This window comes from Caretta caretta, chromosome 19 (genome assembly GCF_965140235.1).
Source record: "Caretta caretta isolate rCarCar2 chromosome 19, rCarCar1.hap1, whole genome shotgun sequence".
NCBI classification, from domain to species: domain Eukaryota; kingdom Metazoa; phylum Chordata; order Testudines; family Cheloniidae; genus Caretta; species Caretta caretta.
In genome coordinates, this window is record NC_134224.1 from 4412305 (window position 1) to 4436802 (window position 24498).

Sequence of the window (24498 nt, forward strand, 5' to 3'; positions counted from 1 at the left end):
TGGCTCCATGGAGATGAATATGGGAGGCAGTGTTGTCTAGTGGCTAAAGCTAGCGTCTGGGACTCAGGAGACCTGAGAGCTATTCCCAACTCTGTCACTGGCCTACTGGGTGACCCTGGGCAACTCATGTCTTCTTATCTATAAAAAGGCGTGTAATATTACTGACCTCTTTTGTTAAGGACTAGGACACCTACAACTGAAAAGTGCTAGATAAAAAAAACAAACAAACCTAGTTCTAATATCAACAAAAAACCATCCCAAAGCAAAACCAACCAAAGTTGATAAAAAACCCTAAAATCCCCAGCAGACTTTTTACTCTGGAAAGGGGAGAAGTGCCAGAGATGCCACAAAATCCACTAACAATTCGCTATTGCTATGCATTTGACATGCACTGTACTCACATACTACAGGGGTGGGCAGCACCATGAAACCATACAATAGAGATCCCAATCATGACCCCATTCTGGTCAGCGCTGGCCATACACACATTGAGGACTACAATAAAAATACTGACTAATAATTGCTATGAAATCCATCCAGGTCTTTTAAACAAAGGAATAAAAGACACAATGCTCCTTATTCCAGCTCCTTTGGTTTCTTATTATTAGTTAATTCCAGGGTGGGGAAGAGGAGGAGAAACCTTCGAGGTTGTTGCACTGAACCATATTTCATTCACTCCCCTCCTCTGTCTCTACCGAACGGCTCAAAGGGATCCAACTCCCTGCAGCTGGCCAACTGTAGATACCGAAAGTTTCAAATAAAAAAAAACTTCCTTATCTTGCTGGGGAGAGAGCATTGGCTTTTAAATGCGACACATTCAAACAGAAAACCTTCTTCTTTAGCCTCTGAAGAGCTTTACACAGAACACAACCTCATTTCTTATTTTCTAACAACAAAATAAACTTCTCCAGTGGCGGTGTCCTTTTAGGTTTATTTTTAAGTATATATTTTCTTCCCTCCCACACAAGCCCATCACTCAGCACTGTAGCAACACCACCTCCCAAGGCTTTGATCCTCTCAGATGTCATGGTAAGCAGATTTGCGCTCAGATAGGAAAGCAAGTGGAGGAAGTGCTATCAGCGAAGGTAAGGAAATGGAAGGCAGTGTTGCCTACTGGCTAGACCAGTGGTTCTCAACCAGGGGTACATGTACCTCTGGGGGTACGCAGAAATCTTCCAGGGGGTACATCAACTCATCTAGATATTTGCCTAGTTTCACAACAGGCCACATAAAAAGCACGAGCGAAGTCAGAACAAACTAAAATTTCATACAGACAATGACTTGTTTACACTGCTCTACACACGATACACTGACATGTAAGTACACTATTTATATTCCAATTGATTTAGTTTATAATTATACAGTAGAAAGGAGAAAGTCAGCAGTTTTTGAGTAATAGTGTGCTGGGACACTTTTGTATTTTTAGGTCTGATTTTGTAAGCAAGTAGTTTAAGTGAGATGTAACTTGGGGGGGGGGGTACACAGAACAAATCAGACTCCTGAAAGGGGTACAGTTGTCTGGAAAGGTTGAGAGCCACTGACTTAGAGCACTGGACTGTGACTCATGAGATCTGGGCTCCCTTCCAAACTCTGCCAGCTAGATAACAGGAGGGAGCATAAAACAGGAACAAGTTTCTACTCCACGCTCTGTCTGTTCTTGGGCAAGTCATGTCATACCTGTGTGCCTCAGTTTCCCCATCTGTAAAATAGGGATAATGATACTGAAAGTGTTTAGCGATTCAACATGAGCCATTTTCCCCTAAGAAGCATAAGATAAGTAATGCCCCCTAAGGAGCACTGTGCTGTCAAAGACCTCCATCTTTAACATGAGCTGTTAAACAGAGGTCCTGACCACTTAGGTTCACTGCACGGGACTCCTCACACAAACTAGAGCCATTAAATCTGGTGCTGTGAGCAAATGTCACCTTGGGTAAATTATACCTGAGAAACAGAGAATTATATTAGCTGAAATGTTTGATTCCTGGTACCCACACCATTCCTATTTGTTGCCGTGCAACTGCAAGGTTGTCCAATAAGCAACAAGTTCAAGTTCAGAGGGATTGTTTTTAAAAAGCATAACACCCAGATGTATTTAAATAAAACAAAACCTACCTTCTGTCATTCCAGGGGACCCTTCTGCCAGCAACTCTCACCCTCAGCTGGAAGGGAAGCCAAGAAGTTTTGCTGAGGGTTTCCCTACCCAGAAGCCTTGGGGGGAAAGAAGTCCTTCCTCCATCTCTCTGGGTGAGTGACAGCCCCACTGGCCAATCAGCTCTCTTTCCTGCACCCTGGGCCCTACAAGAGCTTTACCCCATCGCACCACTGTAGCTCTGATGATTCCTTCCTCTCTCCTCCACAGCTGAGGCTGTGTCAGAACCATAAACCTTCTAGTGAAGGAGCAGTGCAATATGATACATGCCCACCTCATACGCTACGCTCATAGCTTTTGCTTTGCCCAAGGTACAAGAGGCAGGCCCTAGCGGTTATTTGAATAATGGTCCAGTGGTAACCGTACTGGACTGGGAGTAAGGACACCTGGTTCCATACCTAGCTTTGCCACTGGCTCACTCTCCTCCTGGGCAAGACACCCAACCTTTCCATGCCTCAGTTTACCTGCCCATAAAACAGGCATAATAAAGCTTCCCTACCTCAAAAAAGGAACAATTTAAGTGCAATGGAGATTAGTGGACCAAAAATAAAGCCACTGCAGGTGTTTGGCTTAGCTGACGAGCAGATGCACAGGAAAAAAAAAAAGAGAAGAGGGTGTGGGAAGCAAGTCTGTTTGGTGGGGAGAGTTGTGTGACCGCAGAATAATGCCACCTCTCTGCTATATCTGTGGGAGCTGCAGTTTATGTGGCATCATAGTTTTAAAGCACCACAACGGCGAAGAGCACTAAGCCCCTCCTACCTTTGATTATGAACGTGGTTTTTTTAAAGAAGACCCCAAAATATGTTTAAAAGTAACTCAGCGCAGGACCCACACATTCACAAAACGTGAATGGAAATGCAAGCGGCCAATCCATATCTGCTATTAAAACCAGCTCTCCTAAAAGAAATATGTCTTCCTGACAGCTTGACAAGCTATCCCAGGAAGGCAAAGTTATGAACTCAGTGCAGGCTTGAGCTCTGAGGAATTCCTATGCTGTATTTCAAAGCTCCGTGGGTGGGGTGCAAGGAGAACTGTATTTCAGCTGGCAAAACTAACAGTCATGAAAACACAAGAGTTTTGTTTCCTTTGCATCTATTGGTTTTTTTGCATTCATCTGGTAATAATTTAGCAGGGAGTTTTTCCTAACAGGGAGAGAAGGTGCTAAACCCTTTCATTGCAGGGGGAATTTTGTTATCATTCCTATAGGCCCTGAATCAGCAACACACTTCAGATGGGCTTCTCTGATTTAGGAGCACAACTACCATTGTTTTGAGATTTGAGCTCCTAAGTCACATCGGTGCTTGTGAAAATCCCCACCAGTGCATGGTCTCATTGACTGCAATGGCACATGCTTTCATGTTTTGCTGAATTGGGGGCATTGTTCCAAACAGCACGCTAGGGGATTTGCAGACAGGAATGAAGGCAAAGAAAAGGCCCTATCCCAAACAGCTTGCACTCTGGTGCTCTGATCCTGCAAACACAATGGGCGACAATTCTCTTAGTTGATACAAGGACTTGAAACAGGTACCTAAAGAGCTGAAAGCCTGGCCATCTCTAGCCAGACCCATAGCCTCTGTAACTGGGTGCTGAGGGAGATCAGTGATACACCCAGAGCAGTGGGCTACACAAACACACATGGATCTAATCCCCATAGAATCCAACGGCCACGTGTAAGATTTTGCAGCGGGCGAGGCTAAGCAGACCTTGTAGGGAATGACAGCTGGGAGACAGCACCAAATGCAATGGTTAAACAGGGAGTGTCACATCTGCGCTGGAATTTTGTTTGGATTTCTTCTCACCCAATTGAAAAATGCTTCTCCGCAGAGAGACACGGCTGCCTCGCTGGCCATGGGGGCCAGGGCCTCATGTGAGGACTGGTTTCACTTCATTTGAGGCACGGTTTCAGCGGGGGTGTGTGGCCTGAGGATATTTTAGGGCTCAGTGCACAGGCCTCATTTGATCACTGTTCCATTCTGGCCCTGGGGTCTGTTCTCCATCACATACTCTACCTTGTATTCTGCTCATCAAAAACTCTTGGCCACATGCTCTCCTCCACTGCATGCATGCCACTTTCTGCGGTTGACGTGGTGTTGCACTGAAGGGGGCACACGGCTGACTGACTGGGGTGCAGCGGTATTACAATGTGTCCAGAACCATTTACTTTGCAAGAGCTAATGTGGAGTGAATACAGCTAAATCCTAATATTGTAAATTCTGATTTTACTAACAGGGCAAAGGGCTAGGCTGAGGGGCAGGTGGAAAATGTCAGTGCTCTCTTAGTTGTGTCTCTCTAAAACAAAATTAAATTTAACAAACAGAGCAAGGGACAGATCCTCATCTGCTGGGAATCAGCATCGACTGCAATACAGTTACAGCAAATTAAAGCCCGTGAGGATCTTCCCCAAGCGTATACAGGACAATAGAAGTTGTAGAATTTGATTGTTTCCTTCTCCCTGCCCTTCATGGTGTTGCTTGTTGTCTTAGATCATAAGATCATTGGGGCAGGGACTGCATCCATCCCTATGTTCAGTGCCTAGCGCAACCGATGCTGACTGGGGCCCCCGAGTGCTACCATAATATATCAAATACAAACCCTTTTTCAATCCAAAACTCCTTTGCATCCCCCAGCCCAAGAGCAGCTTATTGTGTCAAGCAAAGCTTTGAATCATCATTTGCATTACATGAACAGCTCTGGCAACTGAGATCAGTACCCCGATGTGCGGGGTGCTGCCCATACACATAGTTAGAGACAATTCTTTCCCCCAAGAGTTTGCAATTTAAGTAGACAAGGGTCAGAGAAAGGAAGAGTTGTTGTTATACCCATTTTGCAGATGGGGGAAGAAAGGCATAGAGCGATTAAAGGGCAGATTCTCCAAAGTACTCAGCATGTTGGGTGCGGACTGTGGGCTCTTTTGAAAATCTGGCTTTTATTTAGGGGCCCAAATCGGATCCAAGCTCTTTTGAAAAGTTGTTTAAATTGGGGTTGCTGAGCACTAGAAAAAACCCCACCCTTTAGAGACTTAGCAACAGGCCGTGGTTGAGGTCCCACTTGAACCTAGACCTTGAGAGAGCCAGGCCAGTACTGTCCCCACAAGACCACCGTTGCTGTCCAGGGCATGTTTGCTTTTATATGTTTATCCTTTTCAACTGTACATTCCTACTCACACCCTAGAGAAAGAAAGACATTCATCTCATGTTGAGAGCTGAGGGGAAAATAAATAAAAGGTCCTTTTGCTTTGAGTTGCAGCCCTTCAGGATCTCAAAAGCTTTTTTACTCTCCACAATCCTGAGCAGCACCGTATGTATCTTTGTCAGCTCTCACCTGGTCCATAAGAACATGATTGATTCCTGCATTCAAGACCAGCGCTGTCTCTTTCCAAAAGGTCAGCGGACTGGCTTTTGTTGAGCTTGTCTATTGTGATCCCTTCCCTCTGCTTTCGCTCACTTTTACTTATTTCCTTTGGCGCTGTGCCCTGCAAACTTGACACCCTCCCATGGAGCTGTATGCTTAATTTCCATGCTATTGGATTTCGCTGCTTGCAGGGAGCCATGAGTCAGCGCACGAACTGGGGGGAGGGAGAGACAGAGAGGGGAAGAGGCAGAGGCGGGAGAGGTTTTGGAGTGGAAGCATTAATAGCTTGTCCAGCATCCATTACGGCGAAAATGAAAAATGGAAGGCTATTACTCACAGACACCGCTCGCTGCCTGAAAATCCCAATATGAAAGTATGCAGCAGCGGTGCTGGGGATGCTCATTAACATTGGATGAGAATTAGGGATGAGCTAATTGAGCTAGCAGATTAAGGTCCCCTTAGGGAGAGGAAGGAGAATTCCCTGAAGGGCTCAACCTAAAGGGAACCTGCTTAAGCAGCAGCAGGTCCCTCTCTGGCTTCAGCTGGCTGCTTCTGTGATTCAGCAGGTTGGGGAAATCTCTGGGCACAGTCAGGATCAGCACTGGTTTAATTGCACAGCCAAGATCAGGGGTGGGTTTCTCCCCTGCTTTGCCTATGTGCATTCACCAGTTTTAAATTAACCCAGAAGGGGAATACCAGGGTTCAAGTTGCTCTTGACAATAATGCATTATGTCATATATTAAAAAACACACACACACTTTGTTTCAAGACAGTTAAGACCCATCAGGGCCCATGCCCCCGACTCAAAACCTGAAGAGCGTGGCAGTAACAAGTTAAGGGGAAGTCTCCTGTGTTCCTTGCAACTTTCACATGGCCCACAACACTTTCAGTTGTACGCTCCCTCACTCCAGAAGGCTTCCTCGTCCACTTTCCACAGCTACCAAAAAGCGACAAACCCAACACATACAGACAGGTTTCAGAGTAACAGCCGTGTTAGTCTGTATTCGCAAAAAGAAAAGGAGTACTTGTGGCACCTTAGAGACTAACCAATTTATTTGAGCATGAGCTTTCGTGAGCTACAGCTCACTTCATCGGATGCATACCGTGGAAAGTCTGCTGCAGTTTCCACGGTATGCATCCGATGAAGTGAGCTGTAGCTCACGAAAGCTCATGCTCAGATAAATTGGTTAGTCTCTAAGGTGCCACAAGTACTCCTTTTCTTTTTGCCAACACATACAGAACTCTATCCAAACCCACAGTCTAGGGCAAAGGCACATTTGCAACCTCACGCACTCTTGTATCAAGAGACTTGCACAGCTTACTGATGTCCCAGACACGTGGGAAATTATTCTAGCTAGCTCTCTAGAGTGTTTACCTGGCCTCTATTATAGTAATATCGGAGAACCTCCCAATTTTCAGTGTAATTACCCTCACAACTCTCCTGGGAGGTAGGGCAGTGCTACTGTCTGCATTTCACAGAGGAGGAACCGAACACAAAAAGGCTAATTGACTTTCCCAAGGGAGCAGATGGAGCTTGAAGTGAGGTCTTCTAATTCCTAGGCTAGCACCCTAATCACTGGACCAACCTCCTGTCTGCCTTCCTATTGCCAAGCCGTAAGCATGTGAGCCTGTGTTCACCCACAGGCATTTACGTGTGTGTGCATTTAGTTGTGAGCATTAGTGTGTGAGTGCGTGTGGTTGGGAGGTCAATCGGTCCACAGTTCGGTTCTATTCTATTCATGTTCTTATAACACCCAGCATAGTACATGCGCACCTTCCACTAGTGCATTAAGCATGAGGTTACACGTGGTTCATTCTCTTTCTCATCTTTTCCCCAGGGGAGAGATTATGTTTGCATTTTTTTTTGCTCTGTGTTTATGTAAGGGAAGGCTGGTTGGAGAATTGTGCCTGGCCCTTGCAGCAGAAGACCAAGAGGGTTGTGCTGGCCCTTAGTTCTCACAGAAGTTAGATCCCCATTCTGGGACCAGTCTCCAAGAAAGCTCTGTGTCCTGTGCAAATGAGCTTTGTCATTGTCATAGAAAGTTCCACAGTGCCTGAGGAGCGGAACAGTCAACCACGGTCCTTCTGCTGGAGCTTTAGGCGGTCTGTGCGGTGCCATTGAGCACACTGAAGACAAGGGACCAAGATCTCAAACTTGACTCAGTACTCAATGGGAAGTCAGCGTAGAGTGGAGGACAGGTTTGGAAATGCTTGCGCCAGGCTTTCGAGGACTTGGTCCACGCTACCAACTTACGGCAGAAAATCCACACTTCGGAGCGACATCGTTATACCGACTAAGCCCTGGTGTAGACGGCGCTATGTCAATGGGAGAGCTTCTCCCGTCCACATAGCCACCGCGTCTCAGGGAGGTGGAATACCTACGCCGACAGGAGAAGCGTCTTCACTAAACGCTAGAGTGGTGCAGCAGCATTGCTATAAGTGTAGACAAGTCCGATGACCCAATGCCATGACCTGTAGGTGAAAATCCCACCCTGCAAGGCATCGGCCATGAAAGCCCTTTAGGAACCACAGGCAGAACAAGCATCCATCAGGACGATGCTTAAGCAATGAGGAAATAATGCGGTTCCAATTAAGACAGGCCAGCCTCTCTTCCCACTTTTGTTTTGCAATCGAAAACTGCTGCAGACATGACAGAGTTCCCCATCCTCATCCTGCTGGCTGGGGTCACTGGAGCTGCTGCCTGGGGAGCATTTGAATTCCACTCAGGATTAAAAATTCAAAAGGCTTTAGATTTAATCCTGTTCAAATTTTCATTTTCCTTAAGAGAGAAAAAACCAAAGCAAACCGCTCCCTCTTGCTAAAACAAATCAAGGTAGAGTGACTCTGAATGTGGCAGCAGTTGCTTTACACTTCATTTCATATGCAGGGAATAAACTTAAATCACTTGAGCTGGAAGTGGAATGAGAATCCGGTTACAAGTAACTCAGCCTCAGCGGAGGCTGCCCTAGCAGGATTAATGTGTCCATTTAAATGAGATCACCGGGTGTGTGTTCAGACAATGGTGCATTGTCACGGGTAGGGGGAGAGGCAGTGAAGGGGATTCTGGGAAGAGGCACTTTCAGGTCTTCACCAGATATGGATTATTTTGCGAGGATGCTGGGCACAAAAGGAACATCGTCTTTCATGTACCGTGTGCTGGGTAACGACATGAGAGGACTCCATGTTTCTAAAACTAAAGTGGTTCTTTATTCAGAGTGTTTCAGCCAGCATTCCAGCCACGTGCACACAGACTGGCTTCCTGGTGGCTCATCCAAACTCTTCGCTCTTGCAACCTGTGCTCCTCCCTCCAAGCAGGTTGTTACTTCAGGAGGGTAACCAAGTCTCCTCCTCAAGTCCTGGAGTGCACATGTAGAACTCCTGGCAGCCTTCACAGCAGGGGCAGAGAAGAAAAGGACTGAGAAGTGACAGGACCGAGGAGTAGTGGGGGGGTATAAAAGAAGCCAAAGGGATGCAAAGGACACACATTTTACATGCTAGATTTATTAGGCTCAATTCACAACTGCCCTGTCCCTCAAACCTGGCTTCTGTTGCCCTGCCCCTTGTTGTGTCATTTATACCAGTGCCAAGGTGCAGGGCAGTGGAGCATTCTTAATCCCTGGTGCAAAGTGGGTGCAAGATGCTATCAGTGGGTGCAGGGTCATGATGAATGATTGAAAAGGTATCTCTGCCTCACACAAATATTGCAGACCAAATCCATCTTTCAGCTAGCAGCTTTGACACTGTTTACTCTCCCTCCAGTTAGAGGCCGGATTCTGCTAAATGCTGAGCAATTCTTGGGAGGTGCTGAGTAGAGCTGGTGGGGGATTTTTTGATGAAACCTTTCTCCGTCAGAAAAGCTGATTCACTGAAACAAAACTGTTGGCAGGAAAGGGTCGATTTTGATTATTTTCCCATTTCTAAATTTTTTGTGTGGGGGGCGGGGCGGGGGGAAGGTTTGAAATTGTCAAAATTTCCCATTTTGTCGTTTTTAAAACGGTTCTGTTTTTTGGTTCTGAATGACTTTTTGTTTAGAAAAGTTAATTTATGGTTAAAAACCTTTAAAAAAATTAAAAGATCAGCTACAAAATACATTTTGATTGATCCAGTCCATTTTTTTCTTCAGCTTTTCAGGTTGCTGAAATTTTAAGGATTTTGACATTTCATCCCAAGTTGGGTCAGGGCATTTTTCCAAAGTCTTGAAATGTCTCATGGGATGGGAAAACCATTTCCTGTAGCCCTGATCTCCAACAGATTTCCCCTTGTGAAATGATCCCAGGATAGGGGCCTCCTGGGCCAACCCCATTTCCATGTGTGTGTGCGCGTACACACACACACACAGACACACACGTCTCAACATGTAACATGCTTCTTCTGAATGAACCCAATTCAAGCTGCGGGAGCAGCTGCTCACCTTCTGCATGGCAGATGTGCACCCGGAGGTTTGTGCCGCTCCATGTAAGGGATGTTTTCTATCTGCTACTCAGCTCTGTGCCCGTGGGAATGCTCCTTGCAAAACTTATGCTCAGATAAATTGGTTAGTCTCTAAGGTGCCACAAGTCCTCCTTTTCTTGTTGCCTGACAGTACATGACAAGCAGAAAATTACATCTATAGACCGAGAGCCTTCATGCAGACCAGAGATGCCTGGCATGGATCTGGGAAGAAGCAGGGAAAGCAGAGGGAGAGAGCAGGAGAAAACGTTGGCAGTCAGAGGCTTTGAAGTGAATGTCTTCGCTATTGTTGCACCCGGCAGCATCTCCCCCTGTGAGAATCAAGACTTCCCTCACTTTTCAAAACAAATTAGCTGTATTTTGTATTCTTGCTGGCTAAAAACCTTGCCTCCTCTATTAATATAATTGGGAGCTGCAGCTGCCTCCTCTCCAAGGATCCCGCTACGACTTGCCAGACTGGTCCTTCCTGCAGATTGAAATGTGTTTGTGATACACGCTGGGAACCCATTAACCTTCAAACGCCATGAGGAGACCTCAGAGCCAGGTGCCACTAAAACTGCAAAGCGGCCTCCATCTCCTGGTCCTCTCTTTTAATTATTTTGGAGAGTGTTTCACGGGACCAGCTGGGCTACAAAGGGGCTCAGAGTCTGTATCTAGGGGAGTGCAGCCCTCACTTGCCCACTTCAGAGCGCTTATGAAAATCATCTTCAGGCAGCACTGCTGTGAAATCTAAGCATAGCGCAGGCAAGCTTTGTCCAGGCTGCTCACAGTCATCTCTGCCACTGAGCCTCACTCCTAACCTGCAGCCATCTGCCATTCCAGTCCTGCCCCCGACCCAGCTCAACGATCCTCAATCCCAATTTGCAACCCATGCTGTTCCAGTCTTGGCCCCTTCCCGTCAGTTCTGCCAGTGACCCTCAGTCCTGACCCTTGCTTTTAAAATGCTTATCCTAAAATGTATCCCAACCTGTTCCTGAGAGGAAACACTTGCTCTCCGTTGAGATTGGTGCTGGGTTTGCTAGTTTCTGCCAGCTCTGGAATGCCCTGCGAACAACCTGCCTTGTGGTCTTTCGGTATTTCTGTTCCCTTTCCCAGGCCAAGCTAGGAGGACACAAAATAGCCCTAGCCCCAGGCCAGAAAATTCAGATGTGGATCTACATTTCAAACATCCAAAAGACAGGGGCTTTGGATCCAGACACCCCCTGAGCCACTTTGGGGGAGGCCCCTTTCAAGGAGACACACGTGAACTGAACTGTTCAGAAAACGGGATTTCCATTTCAATGGAAAACCTGATACTTTGACTTTTGTTTTCATCTCAAATTAGTATGAAAACATCAAAATATCCAACATTTTATATGAATATTAAAATGTTGGTACCAAATGAAACGTTTCATTTCACAATGTCAACTTTTGTAGTTGTTGACATTTTTGAATGTTGATTCAAAACCAGTGTTTGGTTTGGAATTTTCCCCTTTGAAAATTAGAAAATGTGGTGGAAATTGACAGTTTCCTATGAAAAATGTTGATTCTGACGAAACCCTGTTTCGTCAGGCAAATTTTTAGGTAGACAAGTTTCAGTCAATTCTACACATGAACGTTTAGGAAGAAAAAAAATTGGCCAAACTTTTTTCCAAACCTCACGAAGGACTCCAGTCAGATTCAGCCCAGGGTGTGAGCAAAGGAATGAAACAGTCCTTATTCTATCCAAAGTAATGCACCCATGCCTTGCTCAACTGGCATTTGGCATGGACAGTGCAGTATGCCCTCTGTAACAGACAGGGACAAGTCAAAATTGCAATGACTTAACCTGTGTTTTTGCTGCACACCACTCTTTATCCAGATGAAATTTACAGCCTGCCTGATCATGCCCAACTATAAGTGATCATCAAGTCAAATTTCAGAGTAACAGCCGTGTTAGTCTGTATTCGCAAAAAGAAAAGGAGTACTTGTGGCACCTTAGAGACTAACCAATTTATTTGAGCATAAGCTTTCATGAGCTACAGCTCACTTCATCGGATGCATACTGTGGAAACTGCAGAAGACATTATATACACAGAGACCATGAAACAATACCTCCTCCCACCCCACTCTCCTGCTGGTAATAGCTTATCTAAAGTGATCACTCTCCTTACAATGTGTATGAAAATCAAGGTGGGCCATTTCCAGCACAAATCCAGGTCTTCTCACCTCCCCCCCCCACCTCACTCTCCTGATGGTAATAGCTCATCCAAACTGACCACTCTCCTTACAATGTGTATGATAATCAAGGTGGGCCATTTCCAGCATAAATCCAAGTTTAACCAGAACGTCTGGGGGGGGAGAGGGGAGGATAGGAAAAAACAAGGGGAAAATAGGCTACCTTGCATAATGACTTAGCCACTCCCAGTCTCTATTTAAGCCTGAATTAATAGTATCCAATTTGCAAATGAATTCCAATTCAGCAGTTTCTCGCTGGAGTCTGGATTTGAAGTTTTTTTGTTTTAAGATAGCGACCTTCATGTCTGTAATTGCATGACCAGAGAGATTGAAGTGTTCTCCGACTGGTTTATGAATGTTATAATTCTTGACATCTGATTTGTGTCCATTTATTCTTTTACGTAGAGACTGTCCAGTTTGACCAATGTACATGGCAGAGGGGCATTGCTGGCGCATGATGGCATATATCACATTGGTGGATGTGCAGGTGAACGAGCCTCTGATAGTGTGGCTGATGTTATTAGGCCCTGTGATGGTGTCCCCTGAATAGATATGTGGGCACAGTTGGCAACGGGCTTTGTTGCAAGGATAGGTTCCTGGGTTAGTGGTTCTGTTGTGTGGTATGTGGTTGCTGGTGAGTATTTGCTTCAGGTTGGGGGGCTGTCTGTAGGCAAGGACTGGCCTGTCTCCCAAGATTTGTGAGAGTGTTGGGTCATCCTTCAGGATAGGTTGTAGATCCTTAATAATGCGTTGGAGGGGTTTTAGTTGGGGGCTGAAGGTGATGGCTAGTGGCGTTCTGTTATTTTCTTTGTTAGGCCTGTCCTGTAGTAGGTGACTTCTGGGAACTCTTCTGGCTCTATCAATCTGTTTCTTCACTTCCGCAGGTGGGTATTGTAGTTGTTAGAATGCTTGATAGAGATCTTGTAGGTGTTTGTCTCTGTCTGAGGGGTTGGAGCAAATGTGGTTGTATCGCAGAGCTTGGCTGTAGACGATGGATCGTGTGGTGTGGTCAGGGTGAAAGCTGGAGGCATGTAGGTAGGAATAGCGGTCAGTAGGTTTCCGGTATAGGGTGGTGTTTATGTGACCATTGTTTATTAGCACTGTAGTGTCCAGGAAGTGGATCTTTTGTGTGGACTGGACCAGGCTGAGGTTGATGGTGGGATGGAAATTGTTGAAATCATGGTGGAATTCCTCAAGGGCTTCTTTTCCATGGGTCCAGATGATGAAGATGTCATCAATATAGCGCAAGTAGAGTAGGGGCATTAGGGGACGAGAGCTGAGGAAGCGTTGTTCTAAATCAGCCATAAAAATGTTGGCATACTGTGGGGCCATGCGGGTACCCATAGCAGTGCCGCTGATCTGAAGGTATACATTGTCCCCAAATGTGAAATAGTTATGGGTGAGGACACAGTCACAAAGTTCAGCCACCAGGTTAGCCGTGACATTATCGGGGATAGTGTTCTTGACGGCTTGTAGTCCATCTTTGTGTGGAATGTTGGTGTAGAGGGCTTCTACATCCATAGTGGCCAGGATGGTGTTATCAGGAAGACCACCGATGGATTGTAGTTTCCTCAGGAAGTCAGTGGTGTCTCGAAGGTAGCTGGGAGTTCTGGTAGCGTAGGGCCTGAGGAGGGAGTCTACATAGCCAGACAGTCCTGCTGTCAGGGTGCCAATGCCTGAGATGATGAGGCGCCCAGGATTTCCAGGTTTATGGATCTTGGGTAGTAGATAGGAGTCAAAGTGCCTCTTTTGTCCACTGATTGTAAAGTTAATTTAAATTTTAAACAAACCGAGATAATCAAGTAGTGTTGCATGTGAGTGAAGGAGTGGTGAAATTGGAGAAGAAGCAGGCTTTTGGGAGGAAGACACGGACCTGGGATGTAGGAGATCTGGGTCCAATTCCTAGCTCTGCCATAGACTTACTGTATCACCTTGGGGCAGGTTTTTAATCTTCTTAGGCCATGTCTACACTACGCAGCTTTTAGCAACGCAGCCGTGTCGATACAGCCATGTCACTCAAAGTCTGGCAGTGTAGCTGCTGTTTGTCGGCTCTTTTGCTGACAAAATACTTCCACAACCAATGAGTGGCGTTCGCGTTGTTGGCAGGAGAGTGCTCCTACTGACAATGCGCTGTTCTTACTGGCACTTGCCGTGGCAAAACTTTCTTTCTTGTCTTTCGGGGGAGGGGAGGGAGAAGGGTTAACACCTCTGAATAACAAAAGTTGTGTTGTTCAATTGCCAGTGTTGACATGGCCTTATTTGTCTAGCTTTAAAATGTAAGCTAGCAAGACACAGTCCTTGCCCCAAAGAGAAGTGTACACAGAAATGACAGACAAAGGGCAGGGGAAAGGAAGTATTATCCATATGTTCCATATGGGGAATTGAGGCACAGAAAGATTAAACCATTTGCTCAAGGTCACAACAGGAAATCTGTGGCAGGCCAGCAATTCACCCCTGTCCCCGAGTCCTTCCCATCTTTCCTACACCAGCTTTATCGCCAATGAGCCTTTGGGAGGAGAGGACTTGAGCACCTGGATTCTGATGGGAGTTCTTGGTTCTGAGCAGCCTAGAGCAATGTGAATGACAACAGATGCGAGAGTAAAGAGGCAGATTCAAGACAAACGACACGTGTCCGATGCCTCATTCCAATTGTTTTCAACATTGCTTCTTCCTCTCCTCCCAAAACCAGCAAATACTCAAAGGATTGTCTCTGCATAATTAAATGACTTAATAGACTGAGTATGTTTGCTAAAAGCCTCTCATCATTGCCACCTTTGATCTATACTCTTCCAATAGCAGCATCCATGATACCGGCAAGATGCCAGTGTGGATGGATATACTTGCAAAGGGAATTCTGAAGAAACAGAGCATAGAAATTCTCATTGAATCCACCATTTTTTTTAAAGTAGGTTGCTTGTTTGTAGCTATCAGAAACCCTTCGAGAAGGGAGGATGTAGTCTGGGAAATTCAGGAACCTTTTATTTCCTGATGACTCTGATAACAGTTTTTCCCCCACAACTAAACGGATCTACTGATTTAAGGCATTTGAACACCTCTCAATCTTTATAGGTATTCTCACAGCGTGTCGGTGAGGGAGTATTTCTGGCCGCCCCATCTCAAAATGGAGATAGTGGAACTGGAAAACGTCCAGAGAAAGGCAACAACAATGATCAAGGGGATGGAACGGCTTCCATAGGAGGAGAAACTAAAAAGGTCAGGACTGTTCAGCTTAGACAAGAAACAACTAAGGGAGGATCTGATAGATGTCTACAAAATCATGGCGGGTGTAGAAAAAGCGAAGTGAGCAATGTTATTTAGCCTTTCCCATAATACCAAATTTCATCAGGTGACCCTGGCTTAACAGGCAGGAGGTTTAATACAAACACGAGGAAGTTACTTTTTCCACACAACTAACCTATGGAACTCATTGCCAGGGTATGTTGTAAAGGCCCAAAGTATAACTGGGTTCAAGAAAAGAACTGGGAGGATCAGTCCATCAATGGTTACAAGCCAAGATGGTCAGGGATGCAACCCCATGCTTGGGGAGAGCCTGAACCTTTGACTGCCGAAGCTGGCAGTCAAAGACAGGAGTAGATTTCTCCATAATTGCCCTGTTCTGTACACTCCCCATGGAGACAGGATACTGTGCAAGGTGGACCCCGGTCTGACCCAGGATGGCAGCTCTTGTGTTCAAAGTCACATAGAGCGTATGTTAAAGGGAACCAGGTTCCCTTAAATCCCAAGCAAGTGCCCTAACCATTGGGCCATTCTTCTTCTCACTATCTAAATCAATGACATAATCTGTATGCTTGTGGTAGAGAGAGCTAGGAGAATGCTGATAACATATGATCAGCCTGTGGAACTCACCATCACAGGATTCAGCTGAAGCAAACAAATTTGGATGGAAAATTGGTTTTCAACTAAATGCAATTTTTTCTGTGAGGTTTTGGTATTTTGACCAAAAGTTGGAATTTCCAGGGGAAAAAGCAACGGCATGAATGTAGTAGGGGTAGGCACACCCGTGCTAGCTTTAACCCAGATAGCATGGGCAACCGGGGAAATCGAGAGGCTGCAGCATTGGCTAGCAACCCAACCTGCTGGGGAGGACGGGTACATGCTCTGATTGCCAGCCTATACTGCCACATCTCCATTACCGTTGGTACCCACTGAAGTGGCAGAGAGGGGCTCAGGTAGGACAGGTGGGCAAATGCCTCCCACAGATTTTTGCTCTCCCTTTCTATAGATTTATAGATCTCAAGGCAAGAAGAGACCATTAGATCACCCAGTCACACCTCCTGTATAACACAGGCAGAGAACCTCACCCATCTACCCCTGCACTGAGCCCAGCCATAGCTCAAGCCGTGCTCTGGATCTGAAGACATCAAAAGGTGGAGAATCTGCCACTTCCCTTGGTCGTTCGTTCCACTGGTTAATCACTCCTGCTGGTAAATTTCTTCACCTTGTTTCTATTTTGTATTTGTCTGGCTTGCACTTCTAGTCACTGGTTTTTGTTCTGCTCTGTGGACATCTTGATTATTTCCCCAAGTACAAGACAAGGCCATAAACTCCAGGTCTGAGCTGAGTTGACGCAAGAACAGAAATAAGCTGCTGTTGTAAGGAATGGATAGGAGGCATGGACAAGGCCCTCCAGATGTTCAAGCCATATGACACCCTGTGCAGGGCTGTGGCATGGTATGCAAACATTGGGGGGATTTGTAGTACAGATGGATCTAGGTAATGCCTTAATAATTCACAACGCTGCAGCAACTGGTCCTTTCCTCTGCTCGACGTCTGAATTTGACGGATGTGATGTTTCCCCTCCTTTGATGGTTATGGCAGGTGTCCCACCTGTGCTCAGTGACACAGAACCTTGAGCAATTAGTAGAAGCACCCAAACATTTGACTGTTTATCTGAACTCAACTCACATGCAAACCTTTGGAGCTTGGTTCATTGCTGCCCATTACCAACTGGAAATCCAAAGTTGATTTGGATCATAAATAGTAATATGTGCTTCACTCCGGGGCATTGCAGAGACAGGGGATGATGTCACTGTGTCAGGGCCAAGCCATAGGCATAGGTCAAGTAGCAGGGGTAAGCCAGGTCAGGATACCAGGATCAGGCACCAAGCAGCAGTCAGGTGCGAGCTGGGTGAGGCAAGTAGCAGGGTCAGGGACAAACCCAGGTCAGAAGCCAGAGTCTAGGGCCCACAGCAAGGCAAGCTCTAGAGCAGGAGCTAGCCGGCAGCCCACATCATTGCTGAGACAGCTCCCACAGCGGGCTTCCTGGTTTATATACCAGGACGAGCCAATCAGTGGGCTGCAGGGGGCCACCACTCAGGCCTTTCAGGGCGGTCCTTCCTGTGGTGTCGAGCTTTACAGGCTTCTCCAGCAGAAACCCAGCCCGAGCTTCCAGAAGCGATGTGGAAATGTTGTAGCCTACAACCCCTCCACCGTCATTGTCCCAAGTTTTAGTCCCACAGGTTCTTGCACCTTGGAACTCAGAAATACAGTCCCCTATTCCCAGCTCTGCCTGTGACCTTGGACACATCACATCCTGTGTCGGTTCCCCTTCCTACCCTCTGTTTAGGTTGTAAGCTCTTTAGGACAGGGAGTGTTGGAAGCCTAGCATGATAGGACCCCAATCTCAGCCAGGACCTCTAGGTGCTACCAAAAAAACTAATAAATAATTTCACAGAGCGCTGTGTCATTAGCATCTGTGTTTTATAACCTGAGCTGCAAAGAAAGGGTTAGCGCATGGTCCAAAGTAGGTGGGATTTATTATGACAATGATCAAATTATCTTAATGGCTTGTCAAGCAGCTGTCATATCCAGAGTCTGCCTATGACAAGGACTGGAAAGTGAAAGCAATCTGTTTAGCTTGTTTACCATCAGGATGATCCGGACATGCCGGAGTCACTAAAGGAAGAAAAGGCATCTCGGAAGAGTTGGGGCTGTTTAATTATAGCAGGCTGAGTTGGCTTTCTGCAGCACAGCAAAGGACTCTCCAAGCACATAAATCAAAACCTGCAGCAGCGTGAAATTTGACCAAAGCAAACCAAATTAAATGTCCAAACCTATACACGAGGATTTTTCTTTAATAGCTGCTTCTTCACTGCATTCTTCAGTAGGGGGATGGGGGAAGCTTCTTGGCTTGAGATGATGATAATCTCTCAGGGAGGCTGATCACTGGGCATGGTGCTGACAATGGTGGGTGCGGTGGGATGCGAGGAAGGGAGTGAGGTGACATTTGGTAGGCACCAGGGGAGTTGTACCTCAGACAAACTGTATCCCCAGAGCAAATGCAGGTCCAGTGAGGTAACTGGAGAATCCCACCAAACCTGAGGGGTGAATTCCACTGAGTAACACTGAGTTCTTTCTGGTAAAGAAAGAACCGTCCTGTGGGCCAACTGGAATGTTGGGGCGGATTCTCATACGCAACTGAGGGCTTGAGGAGCAGGTCTCGTGGTTGAGGCACCACCCTGGGAACTCAGAGACCCTCGTTCAATTCCCCACTCTGCTACAGGCTTCCTGTGTGACCTTGGGCAAGTCATCATGTACCCCCTCTGTGCCTCAATTTCCCCCTGTAACATGGGGATAATTGTCCTGCCTCACAAGGGTGTTGGGAGGATAAAGGCAGCAATGAGGGCAAGATAGCCTGGAAGTACCACTGACTTTTAGAGACAGGGGCTTCTAAATCTCTTTGGTGCTTTTTGGAAATCTGCCCTTAAGGGTTTCGGTCTCTGCCAAGTTCAGATAAAATAGAACAGCAGCTGGGGAGAGTCAATAAGAGGTGGGGTTAAAGGAGAAAAGGTGTCAATCAGCCTAACTTCACTGTAGTCAAGGGAGCCACGCTGTTTTACACCAGCTGAGGATCTGGCTTGCAGATGGCATTTAAAAGGAGGGAGAAGAGTGCACAGGGCTAATCCACATGGCAAGAGCCCCATATCTCATGGGCAGAGAAAAGCCAGAGGAGAGGCAGATGCTGGATAAGTGGGGAAGGGAGATAAGCCCGTAGAGAATTTAACAAACAAGCCTTGGGTGGGCTTTTCACAAGCACCCAGCCCATCGGATGCAATTCTTCTCCCTTTGAGCACCTCTGGCTTTCAACAGGAGCAGAGGTAGGTCAACCCTGAGCACTTGTGAAAATCCAGCTGAAAGGAGCAGCTTGGGTTGGATTCTGGACTAAAGGGGGAAGACAGTGGAAGTGTGACGGGAGCCAGGCTCTTTGCTTGTGCCAGCAACTGGAGCAAGGGCTTGGGAAGAGCAGGGTGGAGATCAGTCATGGTTAAGGCAACAGGAGGATGCATGGTGAAAGCAGCAGCAGCCAATGAGTCCTGCAGTGACGATCTACCTGTCCCCCCATTGCTGTTGTACCAGAGCACCCAGTGAAGTCAGGCAGGGCTATAATCCCCATTTTACTAATGGCACAAAGAGACGAGTGAATTCCCCAAGCTCACACAGGGAGACTGTGCCAGAGCTAGGAACCGAATCCAGGGCATCAGAGTCCCAAAGTAGCATGTCAAGCGCCAGAACATCCTTCGTCCTGCTGATGCCAGTCATCCCGGCTGCAGGTTCCAGCTGAGCTCAGCTCCTGCGTGTCACATAGCACATAACAGCCCCCTGACAAATGAGGCCCATGGTTTGGGAGAATGTAGTTACTGAGTGGAGAGCCCATTCAGTCATCTTTACAAGTCACCCAGACATGCGGAGAGAGGTACAGAATGCCTACCAAATGCAGGAGAATAAAGCAAGAGGGTCTAGACTCGGAGGCCCAGAGTTTTAAACCTCACGTACAACACAGGTCTGACACAGGAGGAAGTGTAGCTTTGCAAACCTCTCGCATAGTCCATTGCAACGATCTGTATCCAAGGCAACAATGGCTGCCTGGGGAAAAAATGGGACCCAGAAAGTTAATACAAACAAGTTGCTTTCTGAGCAAGTTTGGGGTAATGAGAGCATACGACATGCATTTGCGGTGCTCTGCACTGGTGCCAGTCATCTACTGGAGGAGGTTCAAGGGCTGGTTAACGAGGAGCAGATTTCTAAATGTATTTAGGTGCCTAAAGACACAGATAGGCTTTTGTAATCCCTCGAGGTGCCTAAGGCACCCATGCACTTTAGAAAATCCCACGGGGCACCTAGCTGTATCTTTAGGCACCAAAATAGCATTAAGAATCTGGTCCCAAATCCAAAGCTCTGAATAGCCTCGGGCTGAGCCACCTCCAGATTCCTCCTCTGTGAGCCAGAGGGCCAGGGGTTTTCAGGGTTCTTATTTGTATTTAGAGCTCATTGAAAGGTTTGGATTTTCAAACATGTTGGAAAAAGCAGCGAAGGTTGCACACGAGAAAATGTTGGCAAGTATTGCACTGGCGTTTGAACCAGCTCGGCTTGAACTACATGAGCACCCAGACCCCACAAGTGAGCTCAGGGCCCCATTGCGGCAGGTGGTGCAAGACACAAAGTAAGAGCCAGTCACTTTCCCCCAGTCCCAAGAGCTCACAGTTCAACTAGACAAGGAGATGGAGGAAACCGAGGGGAAGCAACTGGCCACGCAGCATGTTAGCAGCAGAGGATGGAAGAGAACCCAGGTGTCTGACTCCCAGCCCAGTGCCCTGTGCACTAGACTAGACAATTCTGCCTCTCATGTAGCCCAGCATAAGATGATTGGCTAAGGGTGAGCTCGAGGGAGTGGGGCCCAAAGCCATGTTTGGAGCAGACACTCCCCACACTGGACTGCACACCCGTCAAAAAGGCAGCTAAAAATGTGACATTCAGGAAAACCAGAAGGGGCTCAGATTCCCCTAATACCTCATTTTCCCTTTTCCCCTCAAGAGAGTTGGTAAAATGGGATTGGACGCTTCCAGCCCCCGGGAAATATTGTTGCTTGTCGTGCAAACCGGACTCCACTACCACAGCCCTGGGTACTGTATAAATAATGACGAAAGCCCCAGCTCTGACACCTTTCAGAGGAGCAGCCCTGTTAGTCTGTGTTCGCAAAAAGAACAGGAGGACTTGTGGCACCTTAGAGACTAACCAATTTATTTGAGCATAAGCTTTCGTGAGCTACAGCTCACTGCATCGGATGAATTCACGAAAGCTCATGCTCAAATAAATTGGTTAGTCTCTAAGGTGCCACTAGTCCTCCTTTTCTTTTAGCTTTGAAAGAGAATCCATGCTTGGGCGTGGCAGGTGAGGGGCCCTGGAAAGGGAGAGCAACAGCTCAGCTTCTCAGCTTTCAACACCAGGCTGCATTAGGGCTCTGTCCTATTGAATCACGTCCGTGTGTGGGTTGCTAGGTGCTTTACACATCCCAGGGTTAGGAGGACGTGTCAGAAAGCTCGTACGTCGCGTGCACCCAATGGGGAAGGAAACCCTCCTGGAGTCAGATGGGGGAAAAGCGATTTCAGAAGTGTTTGTTTTTCTTTTTCAGGGCTAAAATCCTGCTGCCCTCAACACAGAGGCCACATTCCCAGTGAATTCAAAGAAGGGCAGCCATGCCCCGTAGACCCAAAGACAAAAATGTGCATCTCGCTTCCCTTTGTGCCTCTTCAGAGCCCTGCAGAATTCAGAGGCTTTGATTTGCAAGGTGGTTGTGCAAACTTTTTTTTTTTTGGTTCTGACCATCTTGGGCTTCATCCTACCTGAGTTTGGGGTTAAGATCTAATGGCAGAGGCTGAGTCTTTCTGGGATTTGCACTGAAGTCAGCATGAAATCCGTCATGAGTTGAGAGCCAGATCTGTCAATCTGACCCCTGATTGCTCAAAACCAGGTAAAGATTCACTTGAAAATGAACCCACATTTACTGGCAGCTGAGCTCAGGATTGAAATCCTCAGTCGAGAAGCCAGGAATCACGATAGTAAAGTAAAGTGCTTTCTTTCACTTAGCATTCTCCTGCATGCGCATTGGTTTGCATGTTGCTCCTTCAGCTTTCTGGCATAAACATTTCTGTCCCTGTATCTAGCTCTTTGGAGAGGATTCAGGCAGAAATTAGAGACGGCAAAGACCTGTCCAATCACCTAGCCAAGGCAGATTGGCCTCACTGTTCAGTTATTATTGTTTAGCAGAACATTTTGAAAAGAAGGGACAGGAGGTTCACTAAAGGGAAATTGGATTTACTACATTATTCCAGTTTTAGCCCTTGATTCAAGAAAACACTAAAGCATATGCTCAAAGTTAAGCACATGCTTAATAGCCAATGTCTTCAGTGGCAGATGTGCTTAAGCCTGTGTGCTTAAAGGTAAGCACTTCATGTGCTTAAGTGCCTTGCTGCATTGGAATCTTATACCAGAGCAGCTCTTTGCGTGCAGTGCAAGTCCTGTGACATCATACCCCATATTCTTTGTGGAAATATGGTTATGATATGAATATAGTATGACTAAGATATACTTTATGCAAGATGGCTCATGTGAGGTATCATTGGAAAGGGTATGATTTACTGAATGTGTTTATTCAATGTGTCTGCATGTATCAGTGCTGTATCTGAAGCTGGGAATATTGACCATGTCTCTGTATTTCAAATGTGCCATGCTGGATGAGGCCAAACAAGGTTAGTGGCTTATTGAAGAAATGTGCCAAGCATAAGGATTACCCCAGGAACTGTGTGCAATAGAAACCTCTCAGAGATAGTTCTATACAATGGGAACGGTTTGAGCCAGGTCACAGCAAAAAAGCTTTCCAGCAAGTTGGGGGGGGGGGAAGATATAAAAGAGGGACAATGACAACATGAGGGGTCCTCATGCTTCTTGCAACAACGCACCTGAAAACAACCGAGGAACTGGCTAAGATCTTTAGCCTGTGTAAGAAAACCTGGGAAAGCCAAGGCAACCTGTGCTTTAAGAATCTGCCAGCCTGTTTAAGACTCAGGGTGTGAATTTGTTAATTTGTATCCTACCTATCTAGTGTGTTAAGCTCAGTCCACGGCTTGTGTTTATTTACTAAGGAAATCTGCTTTGTTCTGTTTGCTCTCTCTTTAACCACTTAAAATCCACCTTTTGTAGTTAATAAACATATTTCTTGTTTAGAATAAAACCCAGTTTATGCAATTTTTAACGGGGGGAGGGGGAAGAAGTGTGCACATCTCTCCTTCACATTGAGGGAGAGAATGGATTTCTATGAGCTTGCGCTGTGCAGATTTTTCTATACAGCACAAGACAGTATTATTTGGGGTTTATCGCCCCAAAAGGGGTGTGCCCATGAGTGCTGGGGGAGCCCTCTCACACAGAGCTGACTTCAGTCTGTGTCTGCAGTGGGGAGTGGCCCTACCTGTGTGTATGTGCTGCAAGACACTGGACAGCCTAGTTCAGCAAAGCCTAGTTCAGAGAGGGAGCCCAGGCTGATTGAGCAGGGGAGGCTCAGTGAATCCCAGAAGTGGGGTCCAACCCATCGCAATTACATTGTCAAAACACTGGAGTGATGCCACAGGGAATCAGACCCTCTGGTGCAATTTGATCAATGGCATCTTCCAAGGAGCTCTTTGCCCCAATACACACACTTTTAGTGTGCACTGCAGTGTTCACACAGGTCTGTTGGTATCTAGGCTTCTTGTGACACTGCTTTAGTTCCGCCACCGAGGGTAGAGTTCTGTTGTCTGGTAAGGACTGGTAGGGAACACCTGTTGGGATTCCCTGAGAAGCATCACATTGGGAAGTTACATTTTATTAAATTATTTTAAAATAAAGCAAAACGTTCGGCAGAGAAGCTGCCATTGGGGAGAGGAGTGGGCCTGGAGGACAGAGCCCCGGACTGGGAGGGCAGGTGTACGCTACCGCTTAAGTCAAACCTAACATATGTCACTCAGGGAGTTGTAAAAAAGACCCCCCTGAGTGATGCAGTCAGTGACCCAAGCGCTGTCCACACCGGTGCTATGTCGGTGGGAGACGCTCTCCTGTCGGCTTAGAGCGTCTTCACCAGACACACTACGGTGGCACAGCTGCATTGGTGCAGGTGCACGGATGTAGTGCTTCTAGGGTAGACCTGCTCTGAGTGTGAGGAGACCTGGGTTCTCTTCTCAGCTCTGCACTGGTCTTGCTGAGTGACCTTGGGCAAGCCACTTTACTGCTCTGTGCCTCAGTTTCCCCATCTGCAAAATGGGGATAATGATACTGCCCTCCTTTGTAACACACTTTGAGATCTAGGGATGAAAAGTGCTACATAAGAGTTAGGCATTATTATTAGCTCTTGCTTATTATCTACTCCCAGAAATCTCTTTCCTGCATTTCATTGCACTATTATAGGATTTTTCCTTGCTTCTTTGCATAAAGTCAGATCTCTGAGTTAGGGGCAAATTCCCACTATCAACAAGGCCTAGTACACCAAGTGATGGCCAGATATATAGCTTCACAAAATAGACTCC

The 24498-nt window shown here is 46.6% G+C and overlaps 1 protein-coding gene and 1 long non-coding RNA gene across 2 annotated transcripts in view; one reads left to right on the forward strand and one right to left on the reverse strand.

Annotated features, from left to right (window-relative positions):
* The window catches only part of LOC125624689 (gap junction beta-5 protein), a 143489-nt gene extending 141056 nt beyond the window's left edge, over window positions 1–2433 (reverse strand). Inside the window, exon 1 of the mRNA XM_048825843.2 lies at window positions 2113–2433. The gene's annotated coding sequence lies outside the window, so the exon portion shown is untranslated. The remainder of the gene's footprint in view (window positions 1–2112) is intronic.
* On the forward strand, window positions 861–16573 carry LOC125624690 (uncharacterized). Its single transcript, XR_007353373.2, has 4 exons — window positions 861–1085; window positions 2128–2244; window positions 15215–15358; window positions 16389–16573. It is a non-coding gene; the product is annotated as an uncharacterized LOC125624690 (long non-coding RNA).
* Window positions 16574–24498: the final 7925 nt, after the last annotated feature.